Source organism: Rattus rattus, chromosome 11 (genome assembly GCF_011064425.1).
Source record: "Rattus rattus isolate New Zealand chromosome 11, Rrattus_CSIRO_v1, whole genome shotgun sequence".
Classification (NCBI taxonomy): Eukaryota; Metazoa; Chordata; class Mammalia; order Rodentia; family Muridae; genus Rattus; species Rattus rattus.
Genome location: NC_046164.1, coordinates 72,452,741 through 72,470,765, shown reverse-complemented (window position 1 = coordinate 72,470,765; position 18,025 = coordinate 72,452,741). Strand labels below are relative to the sequence as shown.

Below are 18,025 nucleotides of genomic sequence, written 5' to 3'. Positions count from 1 at the left end.
CATTATGACCTCAGCTAGGCGAACTCTTACCTGTCCCTCCTTACAGGTAAAACAATGGAGTTCGCATGATGTGTGATCAGCATCTCTGCATAGCCAGGACTCAGAGCATCTTCCTTGTTCCTTTCTGCGTCTCTGATGAACACATTTATTTATGGGGCTGGAGAGATGGCTCAGCAGTTAAGAGCACTGATTGCTCTTCCAGAGATTCTGAGTTCAATTCCCAGCAACCACATGGTGGCTCACAACCATCTGTAATGGGATCTGATGCCCTCTTCTGGTGTGTCTGAAGACAGCGACAGTGTATTCATATATATAAATAAATAAATCTTTAAAAAAAAAAAAAAGAGCACTTGTTCCCTCTTGCAGAGAGAGGGCCCAGGTTCAATTCCCAGCGCCTACATTGTGGCTCACAACCATCCATAACTCCAGTTCCAGAGCATCTGACAACCTCATCTGACCTCTTCAAGCACCAGGTCTGCACATAGGACACAGACAGACATGAGGGGGAAATGGTCAAATATAAACAAACAAATAAATACATCTCAACAAGAAAAGGAAACCCCGGGAGCTAGCTTCATCCAATACGATGGAAAGGGCAGGGTGTGTGGGAAGCACAAAAAGGGAATGACGACCCTCAAGGGAGGTGAGGCTGGAGAATTTGGCCTTTGTCTGACTAAACAGTAGCAGTTCAATACACCCAAAGTCTCAAGGGCAGGGCGGTGTTTGCAGCAGGACCTCAGCCCTTCTGGCTGCTGTGATTTGGTGTGACTGTCGTCTAATGAAATCTCGTCTCCAAGGGCCTACTTAATAGATGAATTCAGCCATGCATGGTTCCAGGAAGTCCAGACAGGAGGATCAGGCCAGCCTGGGCTACAGGAGAGCCCTATCTCAAAAATAATAAGGCTGTGCTCACGCCAGCCCCGAGCAAGAGAATGCTAACATAAACCGCGAGGTAACTTAAAATATCCTTGCTGGAGTTCAAAATGTAAAAGGAGCAGCAGAAATTAATTTTAGTAATATATTTTATATAATCTACTCCACAAAATATTATCCTGACACGTCGTTAACATTTTAAAATGATGAACAGGGTGCTTCACCTGCCTCTTCATGCTGCCTTTAAAGATCCTCTGAGCAGCCTGGCACCGTGCTGAGTACCTGTTTATCCAGCACTCAGGAAGCAGAGACAGGGTCATTCTCAGCTACATACTGAGTGTGAGGTTAGCCTGGGCTATATGAGACCCTGACACGAAAACAAACAAATTCTGTCTGCATTTCACACTGACTGTATCGTTCAGTTTGGATTTACATCTCAAATGTTCACTAAAGGGTATCAAACAGCACAGCTCTTAGTGTGTGTGAGCGTGCATGTGCGTGTATGTGTGTGTGTGCACGCTAGTGCGTGCATGCCCACATGCTTGAGCATGCAGGATGTGCATGTGTGCATGCCTGCTTACCTGTCTGTCTGTCTGTCTGTGTAGGTCTGTCTGACTGCGTCTGTATCTGTGCCTATGTCTGTGCTTGTCTGTTTTGAGGCAGAGTCTCCTGTAGCCTGATGGCCTTCACCTTGCTATGTGATTGAGGCCAGCCTTGAACTCCTGACTCTCCTGTGTTTATCTCTCAAGTATTTGGATTGTGGGCATGTGTCTGTGCTTAGATCAGCCTTGTACCCTGATGTGTGCGATGTTTACTCATGTAGAAATCTGAGGAGCTAACCGAGAGGCTGTTGTCTTTTGAAAATTATGTCTGATGTTTGAAGGTAAGGAACGATTCCTGAACTTCTGGCTGGAGGGTGGCTAGACAAAAGTGGATTAATCTCATGGAATAGAAGAAGCTGAAGGTGAACAGATGGGTGTGGGGTGGGGGGAGGCTGAGAAAAAAAGAAAAAGTCCTTTGTCCCTTTAAGCCTTCATTGCCTCACTGGGAGCCAGCCCTCTGAAACCAGAGCTGTGCAGACCTTGGCTGCCACCTGGTGGCCTGATGTTAGTGCAGGGAGTCACAATGTCACCCACACTCTTGGGTCCCATCCCAGTCTTAGCAGTATCTGCCTGATTCTCCTGGTGAGGATATAGCCATTCTCCCTCAACAGGATCCCCAGACTTAGAAAGGCAAACACCACAGCTACTTTGGAGACTGAGGCAGGGGGATCACTTGAATGTTCAAGACCAGACTAGATAATAGAGTGAGGCACGTCGCTTTAAAAAAATTAAAATAAACATTACTGAATAAACTTTTCGTTTTAGATTGCCATTATTGAGTAATCTTTCAGTATAAGTTTGTCCCTGGCGTCTAACTGATGTTTTCTGTCAAACTGAAATGTAACTGAACATCCTGTATTTTGTTTGGGAATCCTACTTCTAGTTCATTCTCAGGGTTCCAAAGGAAAAATACACTCTGAACTGTGCAGGCTCTGAACTACCCTAGGAATCACACGTGGAGAATGGGAGGAGTCTGAGGAGCAGGGTGTAGGGTGACAGTCTTGAAGGCACTCAACAGGGACTTAACTAGCTGCCCCAGATGTGGGGACTAATACTGATATGTTTTGTGATGCGGTGGGATGGAGTGAGGGGAAGGGAATAAAGGCAAAGAAAGAAAAGGGAGAAAAGGACCAAGAAGGACAGAAAGAGGGAGGAGAGAGAAAGAAGGGAAGAGGCCAACCAGGAACAAGTGGAGAGAGAGAGAGGGGGAAGTAGAGAGAAGGAAAAGGTGTTAGGGAGAGAGAGAGAGAGAGAGCAAACATAGTCCTTTTACAGCAAACCAGGCTTGTACCTGGCTGTTGCTAGGTAACTGTTGGGCGGAGCCTAGAGGAAATGCTAACACCCACCATAATGGTAAACCTCTGAAACTGTTAACTAGCCCCGATTAAATGCTCTCTCTGGTAAGAGTTGCCTTGGTCCTGGTGTTTATTCACAGCAATAGAACACTGATGAAAACAGAGTTAGTACTGGGAAGCAAGATAGTGCTGTGACAGGCCTGCCCGTGCCGCTCCTTAGCAGAATGTGGACTTTGAGACTTTGGATTAGGAAAGCAGTTGAATGATTAAGTGGGGCAAGACACCATCCTGCTAAGCTTCCAACTTGTGGAAAGGAATTAAAGAAAAACTGAAGCGGTGAAGGGGGCCATGCACAACAGAAAGCTGGTACAAATGTTATTGATCAAGGTGGCTCAGTTCCAGCTCCGGCAAGCACAGAGTTCGGCCGATTTGCCCACAGGGTTCATGGATAAGCATCTGTAGGTCATCATCGGGCTAGAGGGTGACAGGGCTGATGGCAGTGGGCTTCTCAAACTGAACTTGAGTCTAGGAGTAGGGCCCAGTACTGGGTCACACCAGTATGAGCCAATATTCTGTGTTCCTTGGAGGAGGGCTCGCATGAGATCCTGACCCAGAGTTAACTTGTCTGTTTTGATCACCAGAATAGCAGAGGGCCATTCTCTGGCTACAGGGTCCAGTCACTGAGACAGGTATGTCACAGGGTGTTTCCATGTCCCCGAAGTTTGGGGTCAGCGCTCCTTCACAGTGCCTTTCGTTTCACAGGCAAACAGATGAAAGGTTTTGAGATGCTCTGGAAATGGTGGGGCTGGAGCGGAAGTCAGACCTGTTGTTAAAGCTTCAAGTGCTTTTTGTTCAGGCTTAGTCCAGATTAGGGGCTCAGTGCCTGTCTTAGCAGGGTTTCTCTTCCTGCACAAACATCAGGACCAAGAAGCAAGTTGGGGAGGAAAGGGTTTATTCAGCTTACACTTCCACATTGTTGTTCATCACCAAAGGAAGTCAGGACTGGAACACAAGCAAGTCAGGAAGCAGGAGCTGATGCAGAGGCCATGGAGGGATGTAACTTACAGGCTTGCTTTCCCTGGCTTGCTCAGCTTGCTTTCTTATAGAGCCCAAGACCACCCCAGCACCACCCATAATGGACTGGGTCCTCCCACCTTGACCACTAGTTGAGAAAATGCCTTACAGCTGGGTCTCATGAAGGCATTTCCACAACTGAGGCTCCTTTTCTGTGATAACTCCAGCTTCCGTCAAGTTGACACACAAAACCAGCCAGAACAGTGCCCCTCCCCTTTGTGGCCTTGCTATGTCCACAAACCCAGGATCCAGAAGTGGCAGGATCCAGCTGTACCTAGAAATTCTCACACCTGTCTCCTAGTCTTTGGAGTTGGGATCTGAAGGACCGCATCAATTCTGCTCTGACACAGGCTCCTTTTGCCTCCGCTCAGCTGGTAGCCAAGGTAAGTAGTCTCTGATGTACAAGGCTGGGCTTTCTTACCCAACACTCTGTAGCCCAAGGTCTGTAATTCTTGCAGTAGTCCCTCATCGGTCCATTTCTAATCTATTTTAGTTGTGGAGGTCACCTACATATTGAAAGAATATAGTCCCAGGAGACCTCTAATGGAAGGGCAGGAGGTCAAGACTTAATGCCTCATCAAACACGATTGGAAAGCTTTTAAATCCTTGGGGCAACCTGATCCTGGTAAGTTGCCTGCTGTAACCTCTCTCTGGGTATGTGCACTCAAAAACAAAGATGGGTTCTATTGCAGAACTTTAGCAGAGCTGTTGTATCTGGCAGGAATCTGGAGTGGTGGCGCTTAAGCCTTGAAGTAGCCCTTTGTCAGAGATTGTTATCTGGGATTTTTATGGGGCTGTTCCTTTGAAGGATTCTCAGAGCCTTTTTATATCTTGATCCGGAGACAGACCTGGCACACCAGGAAGTCTCCCATGGCTGAGAGCTGCTTGGGTGGTGGATCTTTCAAGTCAGCCCCTAGGTCAGATAAGAAGTTCTGATATTCAGAAACTGCCTTGCTAAAGGTGCCTTCTGTGTAATAATAAAAAGATCTTCAAGATGGCTGCCCAGGGTTCAGTCTTTCAGAGGCTGATCCCCTTGCTACTGAGAAGGCTAAATTCACCCTGTAGTGGCTGCCTTTCCAATCAATCAATCAATCAATCAACCATCAATCAATCATCCATGTAACCCACCAACATGGACAGGGTTGACTCATCTCTGCCAATGAGATGTTGAAGAATGCCTCTTTCAGGTCCAAGACATTGAACACCTGTCTCTCTGGAAAAATCAAACTCACGAGAGTGTTTGGGTTTGGGACCATGGGGTGGATGGTCTCGGCGTTCTTATTCACTTCCCTCACATATTGGACAGCTCTATAATCAGAGGTCCCAGGTTTCTTTCACAGGCAGGAGAAGTATGTTCCAGATGGGCAAGGTACCAGACAGGATGCCGATCTCTGTAAGCCTGGCAATATGGACTGCAATTCCCCTTTATGCTTCCAGAGTCAAGGAGTATTGTTTAGTCTATTCGGGGGTAGCTGAACAATGTATAGTCTAGTGGAACAATTACAGGAACTTGGTGCTGGGCCAGTCCCAGTGGGTTGCTTTTTGCCCATTCCCCCAGGAATCTTTATTGTAAATCTGAAAGACATTCAACTATATCTTTTGATTGGGGGCAGGACATTCTTCTGACAGAGGGCAAGATACCAATATTTTGCTGGGCGTCTATAAATCTAAGTGGATCTCCTCATCAGAGACGACGCCACAGCTTCCAGCTACCACAGAAGGTCTCATCTCAATAATGAGTAAGGACCATGTCCAAGAATGAGTGAGTTACTGTCTCCTTTCCTAGTTCTATGGAATGGGTTGGTGGTCCAGGGGTAGTAGGCCCTTTTTCCTGTTGCCCCTTAGGTAATCTTTTCATCAGTCAATTGTCCTAGGGCTTCTTAAGGACTGAATATGTCATCCCCAATGTCTACTAAGAAGTCAGTTGCTTCATTCCCAATGTTAAGTTTTGCCCTAGGCTCTTGAGGCGAGGCCCTGTCACCTTTCTTTTCTTCTTTTATTTAATTATTTATTTAATATATGTGAATACACTGTCACTGTCTTCAGACAGACACACTAGAAGACAACATCCGATCCCATTACAAATGGTTGTGAGCCACCATGTGGTTGCTGGAAATTGAGCTCAGGACCTCTGGAAGGGCAGTCAGTGCTGTTAACTGCTGAGCCATCTCTCCAGCCCCACTGTCATTTTTCTAACTGTGGTACTTGTGGGGCCTTTCTCTTAGTAGGGCCCTCATTTTCCCAATGTCCTTCCTCCCTGCAGTAGGCACAGTGCTCTTTCCCTAATGGTGGCCTGCTTGTCTCCTGGCCTCCTTGCCACCTGCTGTGCCAGACTGGTTTATCATCTCATAGGGCCACCACTATGGCGTTAATGTGTCTCTTAGCCTGGCTCTCAATAGGTTCTCTGTTGTTAAACACCTTTGAGCCACCTCCAGCACCTGGGACTTATTCATACAATCAGTTCTTCTATAATATCTGGGGCCGACTGGGTGGCAAAGGCAATGTTGAGTACCCACCTGTCTCTGGTATTTCTGAGTCTATGGATGTATGGGTCTTTGGGTGTATAAATACAGGAAGCTTCTAGAAGTCACTCTAAGAACCCAGCAGAATGGATGCTCTGAGGCTCCCTGTATGATATCACTTGGCTTTGATGGGTTTGTGGGCTTCTGTGCCGCTGCTTAGAGACCAGGCAGGAAAGCCCAAGGTAGGTGTACAGCACCTCCTTTCTTTGACTGGTGTTAGGATCTCAGTGGGGTTACTGGATGGAAACATGCCCTCAATGCTATAAGCATTATCAGCCAGCAACTCCTCATGAGGACCCAGGACAGCGTTCTTGGCTTCCAACTATATGCAAGCTGATGTGAACAATACGGTCAGTGCTGTTGGCTGGCAATCATCCCAGGAGGGCTGGTGGGTATAGGAAACACTCTCTAGGAGAGAGAAGTGTGCCTGCAGTTTCTTGAAGAAAGGGGGTTTCTGGGACTTCCTGTTGTACATATACCATAAATAGATATGGGGGCTTCTCACTCAGATCCTTCAGCTCAGAGGGAGCAAGTCTAGGGGCTTTCCTGAAGGTCAGGAACTGCTGGGGTCTCGGTCAAGTCTGGGGAGTCTAGGGAATCAGGAATTGAGATATCTGCTGAATTCTGATAGGAGACATAATTGGAGTCCCTGCAGGTATACGGGGAACACACCTATACTTCAGGGGCGGAGTAGGGGTATATTTTAGGAAAGAAGACAAGGAAAGACCCCCTGGGGCTGAGGCCTGAAATGGGGGTCACCTTTGTCTAGAAACATTGGGTAATTCTTCTTACTCTGTATTGCTAAATGGGATTTTTGGTGCTTTTCCCCCTTTGGGTTTTGCTACCAGAACCTTGATACCAGCTTTAAGAGAACAAGTCCTGAGCCATGGAGGAGGGTGTCGTAGGAGACTTAGCCAAACATCTATGTAGGAAACTAATCTGGGTGGCCAGCATTTCCTGTGACCACCAATCATATTGTTCAGGCTGTTTTATGTGCCTGCAGATAACTATTCAACAACAAGAGGACCACTCTAATTTACAAAGGATCCAGAGGCATTCTTTTAAAAACACACTTCTTAGAGTCCTGGGCCATCTCAGATTGCACGCTCCTTAGAAAGAAGTTGTCCACACCACCGAGGTCTGAGGCAAGCCTGTGCTGAGACATGAAGATTGGTCAAATTGGAGAGTCTTGAAAGGATCTCAGTGGGACCTCCAAATGTTTAGGGGTAGAGACTTAAAGACCACCACTCACCATGCCCAAAGTCTGAGTTCAGAGTCTGTATTAACTACCAGTGACTGTCTGAAGAGAAGCACTTTTCACAGAGCAGCCTCAAGTGCATTTTACAGGGAGCTTTTAAAGGAAAAAAAACCACAGGAAAAGCACATCCTTGTTGGCAGCTGCAGAGGAGAGTAAAGCAAGCAAGCAGTTTTACAGAAGCCAAAATCAAGCAGTTAGCTGGGGCATTCAGAGTCTGAGTTTCTAGGACAGGGTTAGGTACTTTCCCTTGGAACTTTTCACGGTGGAAGTAAAAAAGGGAGGTGGTATCTGTTTTGGGCTAAACCATAGATGGCTCCACTTGAGACAAGATGGAGGAACCATTTATCCCACCAGCTAATGCTTTAGTGTGATGACGCAGACATTGATCTACCTGTCCATTTAACTGTATCTTTTTTTTTTTTAAGGTTTATTGATTTATTCTATATAAGTACACCAGAAGAGGGCACCAGATCTCATTACAGATGGTTGTGAGCCACCATGTGGTTGCCGGGATTTGAACTCAGGACCTCTGGAAGAGCAGTCAGTGCTCTTAACCGCTGAGCCATCTCTCCAGCCCCATTTAACTGTATCTTAAGAGTTATTTTATTTTTATTGTGTGTGTATGTGCAGGTATGTGTGAAGGCAGATATGTCTGAGTCCAAAAGAGGATATCTGACTCCTTGGAGCTAGAGTTGCAGGTAATTTTGAGTCACCTGATGTGGGTGCTAGGAATCTTACTCTGATCCTCTGCAAGAGCAAGATGCACGCTTAATCACTGAGTTATCTGTCCAGCACTACATAATATATTTTTGAAGCTAAAATGATTCCAAATTTCACAGTCCTAATTCCTGGTGAAGTTTTTAATAACAAGAACAGGATTAAATGAACAATGCTATGTCCTCAAGGTTAAGATTTCAGGAATCTAATCGACCATAAGACCATAAGAACAACCAATTTTCCAACAAAAGCCAAGGTGAATTTTTTTTTTCAAAACAAGATCTCACCATATAGCTCTGTCTGTCCTAGAACTCATACTGTAGACCAAGCTGGCCTCCTATTCACAGAGATCTGCTTGCCTCTGACTCCCAAGTACTGGTATTAAAAGCATGCACCACTATGCCCTGTAAGAACATGATTTCTTGAGTAAGAGCCTAGTGGTAAGGTACCTGCATAACATGTGCTAGACCCTGGGTTCCATCCATAATGTCAAATGTGTGGGTCTGAGCACATGCATGCGCACGCGCATGCACACACACACACACACACACACACACACACACACACACACACACAAAACGTTGAATTCTTTCCTTTAGTCTGCACAACAGAGTAACAGAGCAGGATAAAACTCAATCTGATTGGGACTTGAAAAATGGTTCAGTGGCTAAGAGCACTGGCTGCTCTTCCAGAGGACCTAGGTTCAATTCCCAGCAACCACATGGTGACTCACAACCATCTGTTACTCCAGCTTCACAGGGGGATCCACAAGTTCCTACTTTGACCACTGCCCACTGCTGAATGACTTCTCTGACTAAGGTGAAGGCTGTACTACTGTAGAGTAGTCACCAGAAAAGTCTGCTCAGACATGGGTTTGAGACAATAGAAAGTCTTTGTTAGCCTGCCAGCTATCACACTGGGTGTTCCAGATCCCAGTGTAGCACTGGGATCATAAGCACAAAAACCGTGACCTGGGTTGACATACTTCAGCTGATAAGAACAGTTAGCCAGAAGCAGAACCACAGAAGCCAAGAAGCAAGGTTAGTACATTTAGAGACATTCCCAGAACTATATTGGCTTTGATGGATTAGGTCTTTGTTTTCATTTTGGCTTGTGGTGCTGTCTATGCGCTGAGTTTTTCAGCCTGAATGGAACTTCCATTATGGAGTCCTAGAGTAAGGGGCCCGTTACATTTTCCACTGGTCTTAGTGAATGAGTCAAATCATGGACTCATCCTGTTTTAGTTTAAGGTTCAGGATTCATTGTTAATCCAATCAGAATGAGAATTAAAGGCCCAGCCAGTGCTGATAGCAGAGTAGTTAAGCCAGACCAAGACAACAGAGACTGGTATACCAGTTATCTGATTTGTCTCTTTGTCTCTTTTTCTTTTTGAGAGTTTTTTTTTTCCTGCCATGGCAAGATAATTTATTTCTATTCACTCCTGGCCAGTTAGCATAGAAACAAGAGGTTTTCCCCAAAAGCTAGACAGTTTCCTTAATCTCGTGAGAAGTGAGTCTAAGCCTCTCCAGTTTTGTAGGATCATTTCTGCAAAGGAATCTAACTGTTTCAATACTTCTAGGTCCTGATCAACCTGTCTACTTAGTTTGGAAAGTATCAGAAGAGGCACGTTTAGTCAGACCATTGGCACGTACCCACCAAGGAGTTTCAGGGGCCCAATAATGTTGTTATCCAGATGATTTAACCCATAAGGCAGAATAGCAGATATCAGAATAAGAAGATTCACCTAGGTTAAAGTTTTTGTTTTTTGTTTTTTGTTTTTTTTATATCGGATGAGTTTTAGTGCCTTATAAACCCTCTAACTTTAATTTGGGCTGCCCACAGTGAAAATGAATGTTGTCAGTCGATGCTGACAGTGGTTAATTTCTATCCCTATGTAGTACAGGGGTCGGGTGTCTAAACATAACCAGCAATCCTTGCTGATTTCTGGCTGGGAATGATTAAAACTCTATTCCCGAGATCCCTTCCTGTGCATGGAATCTGTTTATCCGGGTTTTTCCTATTCCCCAAAGGCTAGTCTTTTTTTAACTTTTGTTTTGTTTTGTTTTGTTTTGCTTTTTTAAGACAGGGTTTCTCTGTGTAGCCCTGGCTATCCTGGAACTCACTCTGTAGATCTTTAGATCATCCACCTCTGCCTCTTGAGTGCTGAGATTAAAAGAGTGCACCCTAGTCACCCAGCAACAAACATTTGAGGAGGGCAGAATCTTTTTAAAGGAAACCTCAGTTTTTGCAAGAACTCCCTGGTGTCTGGAACTACAGGGCCCAGCTGCATGGCATGCATAGAATTGTAAACTCTGTATTTTATGTCAGAAGATAAATTCCCATATCTTTCCTTTTCCCATACAACCAGACATTTAAAGTGGGCATCATGGAGTAAAGGTCAAGATGGAATATGGGTTGCTGGTCTGTAGTTGCCCTCGCTAATACCTTCCCTGTATCTGTCAGGCTTCCTCAGTTTCCAGTTCAGGCCTGAGGGCTGTGGGGGTTGGTCCTGTATCCATACCCTTAGTGCAAAACACAACTCAGGAGGAGATAGCGGCGGAGTGGAAGGATGTGGGGACCCAGTGAAACCTTAATTTCAACAGGTTCATAGTCTGGAGACAGATCATTTGACAGTACCTGTTGGCTATTCACTTGACACGGATAGACTGGAACAAGGGGAAACTGGTGGTGGTCTCAGGGGTTGGCTGGGTCTCTCAGATATTTTCTGTATGGAGAACTAGAGGGCTCGTAGTGACTTGAGGAAGGAGTGTTTAGAGAGTTCTGCCAACTGTGGTCTCTGAGCCTGAGAAGCACTGGGGGAGGTCTTCCAAACATAAACTCACAGTGGGAAGGGGGTAAGGTGGGGGAGGGTAAATCCCTCCCTAGATGGGGTGCAGCAGGCTGAGGCAAAGCAAAGGAAGGAGGTCTATCTATTGCTGGTCTCTAATGAGAGTTTTGTTAGAGGGTTTTTTTTTTTTGTGGAGTTTGTTGTTGTTGTTTGTTTGTTTATTTTAACATCCGGTTGGGTTTTTTGTTTTGCCTGCCCAGAACTCTTAGTTATAGCTGCACGACGAATTTTTCTTTTTCTTTTTCTTTTCTTTTTTTTTTTTTTTTCTGGAGCTGAGGACCGAACCCAGGGCCTTTCGCTTGCTAGGCAAGTGCTCTACCACTGAGCTAAATCCCCAACCCCAAATTTTTCAATCTATATTCAAAACTTTTTTTTTCTTTTTTCTTTTTTTCAGAGCTGGGGACCGAACCCAGGGCCTTGCGCTTGCTAGGCAAGCGCTCTACCACTGAGCTAAATCCCCAACCCCTATTCAAAACTTTTTACCTATTAACTGAAAAGTTTTGGCTACAGAAGTCAGGTCTTTGTCAGACCCCATTGCTAGGAGGAGGCCAAATCAGGGGACTGGTTCCTGGAGGAGTCTCTTAGCTCCTATTTGAACACTTTAAGTCTGGATGGGAAACTCTTCTACTAACCCAGAAAAGGAATCTATAAAAACTAGCAAGGGCTTTATCCCTCCCCAACAGGCCGGATCATGGTGAAGTCAGTTTTTCCAGAATTTGCCAGGGTGTTGTTCTCTCATTTGGATCCCTTCCAGGGTAAGGAATCTCTGTTTTGGATTCACTTGAGCACAAACCTGACATCTGACTGAGAGATCTCTCCTGCTAGGCTGCCCAGTGTAGGTACAACACATCTTGTTCTGAGCAACTCAGGTTTTGTAGACCCCAGCTGAGGAGCCTGGTGCAGATTAGTTACCAGAGACCTGCCAGCTGTTTCTGGGAGAATGATCTTTTCTTCCAGTGTCTTCCATCAGCCCGTGGGGTTGAGCTGGCCATTTCTGCTTTACCGTGGAATCTGAGGCAGCACTGGGGCATGATATCAATAGTCTTAGAGCCCTTTGTCAGGTAGCTGGGTCAGCAGCCCCAAGGTGGAGGACTGCTATTTGTAGAGGAAATCAAATACCCTCCAAAAGGGCCAAGATTTTTTTTTAATGCTCCTTTTCCCAGTGATGAAAGGCCCCCTTTCTCTATAGCTCATGTAGCGGACATGCGCTCACACTGGGGACATGCCTGGTAGTGAAAGCTCCCTGACTGACGATCCATGCATGAGGTGGTGGACTTTCCACCTCCCATCTGAGAGCCTGGGTCAGATCAGTCAGGTCTGCTCTCTAGGCTGAGGCTGAGGCCCAAATCATTTCAGTTAGAGTAACTACTGCAGCTCCCCTGGTTTTGTCTTTTATGACCTGACAGTCACGGGTGAGCATCTGCATCATCAGGCAAGATACTAGCCTAATTGATGATGATGATGATGATGATGATGATGATGATGATGATGATGATGATGATGGGTTTCTCAAACCAGACTTGAGGGTGGACTACAGGCAAGGACTGGTACTGGGTTAAACAGTCGGTGTTTTGATGCTTGGAGGAAGAGTATAAGATCTCTTTTTGTCTGTTTCTCTGTGTAGTCCTGGCTGTCCTGTAACTTACTCTGTAGACCAGGCTGGCCTTGAACTCAGAGATCTGCCTGCCTCTGCCTCCTAAGGGCTGAGATTAAAGGTGTGCACCACCATTGTCTGCTGAGTATAAGATCTTGACCTGGAGTTCGAGGCTAGCCTGGTCTGCAAAAAAACCCAGCAAAGATGGGTTGCTGCCAATGGGAGCTAAAAAATACATCTTTCTGGTCCAAGACAGTGAATGCCTATTTCTCTAGAAAACTCAGACTCATGAAAATCAGAGGTCCCAGGTGGGAGGGGCACATTCCAGGGCAACTGGCTGTCTCTTCAAGCCAGACACTACGGACTACAATTTCCCCTTCTGTTTTATGGGTAGTGTTTAATCTGGATGGAGATAACTGAACAGGTTAGTTGAACAACTAACTGTACCTGTCCTGGGAGGTCACTTGGTTTCTTCTGACAGAGGGTGAGACACCCAAATTTTGCTTGGTGTTTCTAAGTCTCATTTCGTCTCAGCATCAGAGAAGGTTGTTTTCAGTCTGTGCAAAAGGTCTTGACCCAATCAGTTCTCTATTGTTTTTGTTTTGTTTTGTTTTAAGATGTATTTATTTATTTCATGTATGCAAGTACACTGTAGCTGTCAGACACACCAGAAGAGGGCATCAGATCCAAATTACAGATGGTCGTGAGCCACCATGTGGTTGCTGGGAATTGAACTCAGGACCTCTGGAAAAGCAGTCAGTGCCCTTAACCGCTGAGCCATCTCTCCAGCCCCAGTTCTTTATTGTTAACACCCTTTGAGCTATCTCCAGCAACTGGGACCTACTTAAACCTTTACACTCTTTAACTTTTTTTTTTCAAATATTTATTTTTTTTTTTTTTGGTTCTTTTTTTCGGAGCTGGGGATCGAACCCAGGGCCTTGCGCTTCCTAGGCAAGCGCTCTACCACTGAGCTAAATCCCCAACCCCAGAACATTTTTTTTTAGCAGTTGTGTTCAATTCCTTTTAAAAGGACCTAGTGAGCCAGGCCGTTGTGACACATGCCTTTAACTGCAGCACTCGGGAGGCAGAGTCAGGCAGATCTCTCAGTTCTAGGTCAGCTTGGTCTACAGATTGAGTTCCAGGACAGCCAGAACTGCACAGAGAAACCCTGTCTTGAAAAACAAAATAAGGGAGGGGGTGGGAAAGGACCTATAGAAAGTGTTTTAAAGTCTCCTTGGTCATTGTTGGATGGAAAAAAATTCATTCTATTGAGGCTGTGTTGCTTGGCAGTGATTCCCTGTCTGGTTCAGGGATGGCCCGCTTGTTTGCGTGTTTATTTGTTTGTTTGTTTGTTTTGTTTGTTTGTTTTCAGAGAATGGTGGGAAATTTTTAGTTTTCCAATTACATAGATCACTGATTGATAAGGAGATATAAATCATGAAAGATTTACAAAAGGAGTGGAACTTTCTTTCTTCCTTTGGGCTCAGCCCAGGGGATCGGTTCCCCTTCCTTGGGGCTGTCTAGAATGTTCACCTGGAGGAACAAGTCCCCACTCCCTGTGTGCATTCTGCTTAGACGGCCTTGGATGAGAGGCCTGGCCTCTTCCTTCCACACGGAAACCAACCCTGACTGTGAGCAGGAATCCAGCAACAAAAAAGCCAGTGCTCCTGATCCTAGAGTGGGACAGGTAGAGGTTTTGGGTGTCTCTCTGGGTAACCTGGCAGAGTCAAAAGGATTAGGGTTCCCAACAGGAGGTGGCGCAGGTCTTAAGCCAGGTGGAGAGAATGTCTCACACCAGAGAAAGCCACTGGGTCAATACAGGGAAACAAAACTGAAACACAGAAACACACACACACACACACACACACACACACACACACACACACACTCACACACTCACACACATACAAAAGTCACTGGGTCAATACAGGGAAATAAAACTGAAACACAGAAAGATACACACATACACACACACACACACACACTCACACACACTCACACACACACACATACACACACTCACACACTCATACACACACCACACACACACATATACCCACACTCACACACCACACACACACACATATACACACTCACACACATACACACACTCCACACACACACTCACACACTCCACACACACATACTCACACACTCCACACACACTACACGCACACTCCCACACCACCCCCACACACATACCCACACTTATACACACAATACACACATACATACACCACACACCAATTGATCAAAGGGAGTATTAGGAACCTGGAATATCTCAGGTTGCACACCCTTTAGGAGTCCTCTGACCACCACACTCTTCCTCACTCCAAGGGGCTCTGAGACCTCTGGTGGCCTGAGGTTTGATCCCTGGGATCTTAGAGGGCCTCCATAACTGTTGTGGGGTATCCACTAAAGAAGACTGCTCAGACCAGGGTGGGGGGTGTTAGAGCAATAGAAAGTCTTTATTAGCCTGCCAGCATTGGGTGTTCAGGATCTCAGTGTAGCACTGAGCCTTTCTTGGGTGAACTTTTAATCACAAAAGCTATGTCCTGGTTTGACATACTTCAGTTAACAAGAACAGAACTACAGAAGACAAAAATCAAAGTTCATCTAGAGACTTTCTCAGAACAATGGACTCTGATTGAGTAGGTCTTTGTTTTCATTTTTGGCAGTTGGTTCTGTCTACATGCTGAGTTACACAGGCTAAATGACACCTCTGTCATGGAGTCAGTTGTGCTGAGAGGTCTGGGGGCCTACTAAAGTCTGGGCCATGTTACAATGGGCATGAATACACACACACACACACACACACACACACACACACACACACACACGGTGGGGGGGAAGGAGAGGAAGGGAGAGAGAGGGAGAGAGAGAGAGTAAGGGAGGGAGAGAGGCAGGGAGAGAGCAATTTAATCCATTTAGCACAACAACAATAGCAGGTGCTCCCAGAAGGCCTTGGACTTTCCTAGCCAACAGCTTTCAACCAGTTCCACAGTGCCAGCCATGTGTTCCTGTCCCATGTGTTTCCTCATGCTGGAAAACCCCTTAACATGGTTCCTTATATTGCAGTGACCCCCAACAATAAAATTATTTTTTCCTGCTTCGCAACCGTAATTCTGCTGTTATGAATTGTCATGTAACTATCTCTGCTTTCCTATGATCTTGGGTGACCCCCGTGAAAGGTCCTTTGACTCTGAAATGGGTCTCGAGACCCAGAGGTTGAGAACCCCAGGACTTTGTTCTGGTTTGGCAGGTGGTGTCGCCTACTGTCCTGCTTCATGAATGGCACTTCCGTGCTGGTGTCGGCTGTGCTAAAGTCTACCTGTGAGTGCCTGGGAATTCTAGGTTCAAGTTTTACTTGAGCCTCTCCTCAAGCCTGTGTCATTTCATTTTGCAGTATTCTTCATCTACACTTTTATTTTTTCCTTCGCACTCAGGCCCAACCACTAGGCAGTCCCTTTAATAAGCCCTTGTTGAATGAACTGAAGATGCTATTAAGAGAACTACCTGGGTGCCAAATAAAGCTACCGTCCTTGTGTATGCCATATGAAGCAGTATTTATTAACAGACTCCTCCGTCGATATGCAGATGCTGTTATCCTTTTCAGAACTGTTCATTAAAGCAACTCAATGCATTCCTCGGCCCAGGATGCAACCTTGAACTATGAACATCTTGGGACCGTGATCCTTTAGCCTCCCTTAGTCCCTGGTTTTGTAGCATGCAGATAGCTATTTTGTAGCAGTTGATCCAATGTTTCCTCCTGAGATTTGGCCATGCCTCTGTTTTGGGGGGTGGGGAGCAGGGGATGGTGGTGCTGAGGATGAGACTGCGAACTTCAGGAATGCTAGGTAAGAGCTCTATCACCTAATGACACAGCAGCCACACAGGCATGACGTGTGCCCTGCTCAGTGGATCTTATTGGGAGGTACATGATCTCTGCTTGACCTATAGAGGAGATGTTGATGTTGGTTGCCCTGATTAATTTGTTCTTCTGGACCAAGAAGTTATAACAATAGCAGTTTTTTTTTTTTTTTTTTTTTGGTTCTTTTTTCGGAGCTGGGGACCGAACCACAATAGCAGTTTTTGCATTGTGGTGACTAATTGGTGAGAGACACGTCTGTGTAAGTATCTTGTTTCATTTCCCTACTCCTGACCTTCCACATCCTATTCACTCCTTGACATTCTTCTCCTTATTTATTCTTTTCTTTCTTTCCTGCATATGCTTTATTCGTTTTTGTGTGCACAAGTACTTTGTCTGCATGTATGTCTGTGTACCATGTGCATGCCTGGTACCCACTGAGGCCAGAAGAGGGCACCAGATTCCCTTGGAACTGGAGTTACACATGGTCGTGAGCTGCCATGTGGTACTGAGAATTGAACCCAGGTCCTGTGGAAGAACAAGCAGTGCCTTCAACCATTGAGCCACTGTTTGAAGCAGTGTCTGCAGCCCAGCTGACCTTGAACTCATACTTCTTTGCCTCAGCCTCCCAGGTCCTGCGATTATAACCACAGGCAGTTTTTTTCTCAAACACCTCTCTCTCTCTCTCTCTCTCTCTCTCTCTCTCTCTCTCTCTCTCTCTCTCTCTGTGTGTGTGTGTGTGTGTGTGTGTGTGTGTGTGTATGAAAATGTGGGTGTAGTTACACATGCTCTAGCACATGTGTTCATATAGGCAGAGGTTGAACTCAGGTTTCTTTAGGGGAGTCATCCACATTATTATTAGTAACGGTTTTTCAAGACGGTTTCTCTGTGTAGCCCTGGCTGTCCTGAAACTTGCTCTGTAGATCAGGCTGGCCTTGAACACACTGGGATCTGCCTGTCTCTGCCTTCTGAGTCCTGGGATGGAAGGCGTGTGCACCACTGCCTGGCTCAGAGGGTGACTTTCAGGAGCCACTTCTCTCCTTCCATTATGAGTTCCGGGCATCAAGGTCAGTTCACTGGGCAGGTTTAGCAAGTGCTTTTGCTGGCCGAGCCATCTCACCAACCCTTCATTATTTTTCAACAGGACCTTCTTAGAGACGCTGCCCCAGCCTGCCAGCAGGCTCCAGGAATCAGCCTTTCTCTGCTTTCCCTGGTATTAGTATGACAAGCAAGAGTCACTGAAGACTGAAGTCCCTATTGATCAGCCATTTCACGGGCCCCTTTATAGCTTCTCTGTGTCAATAAAAACTCATGGATTCTCTTGCTGGTTGCTGTCCGCTGGCAGGTGAGCTGTTCTGTTCTACCACGCCCTCC

At 45.9% G+C, this 18,025-nt stretch overlaps 1 non-coding gene across 1 annotated transcript; it reads left to right on the top strand.

The window, feature by feature from the left end:
- The first annotated feature begins 7 nt into the window (after window positions 1–7).
- Window positions 8–129, top strand: LOC116912946. Its single transcript, XR_004389514.1, has one exon. It is a non-coding gene; the product is annotated as a U8 small nucleolar RNA (small nucleolar RNA).
- The last annotated feature ends 17,896 nt before the right edge of the window (window positions 130–18,025 follow it).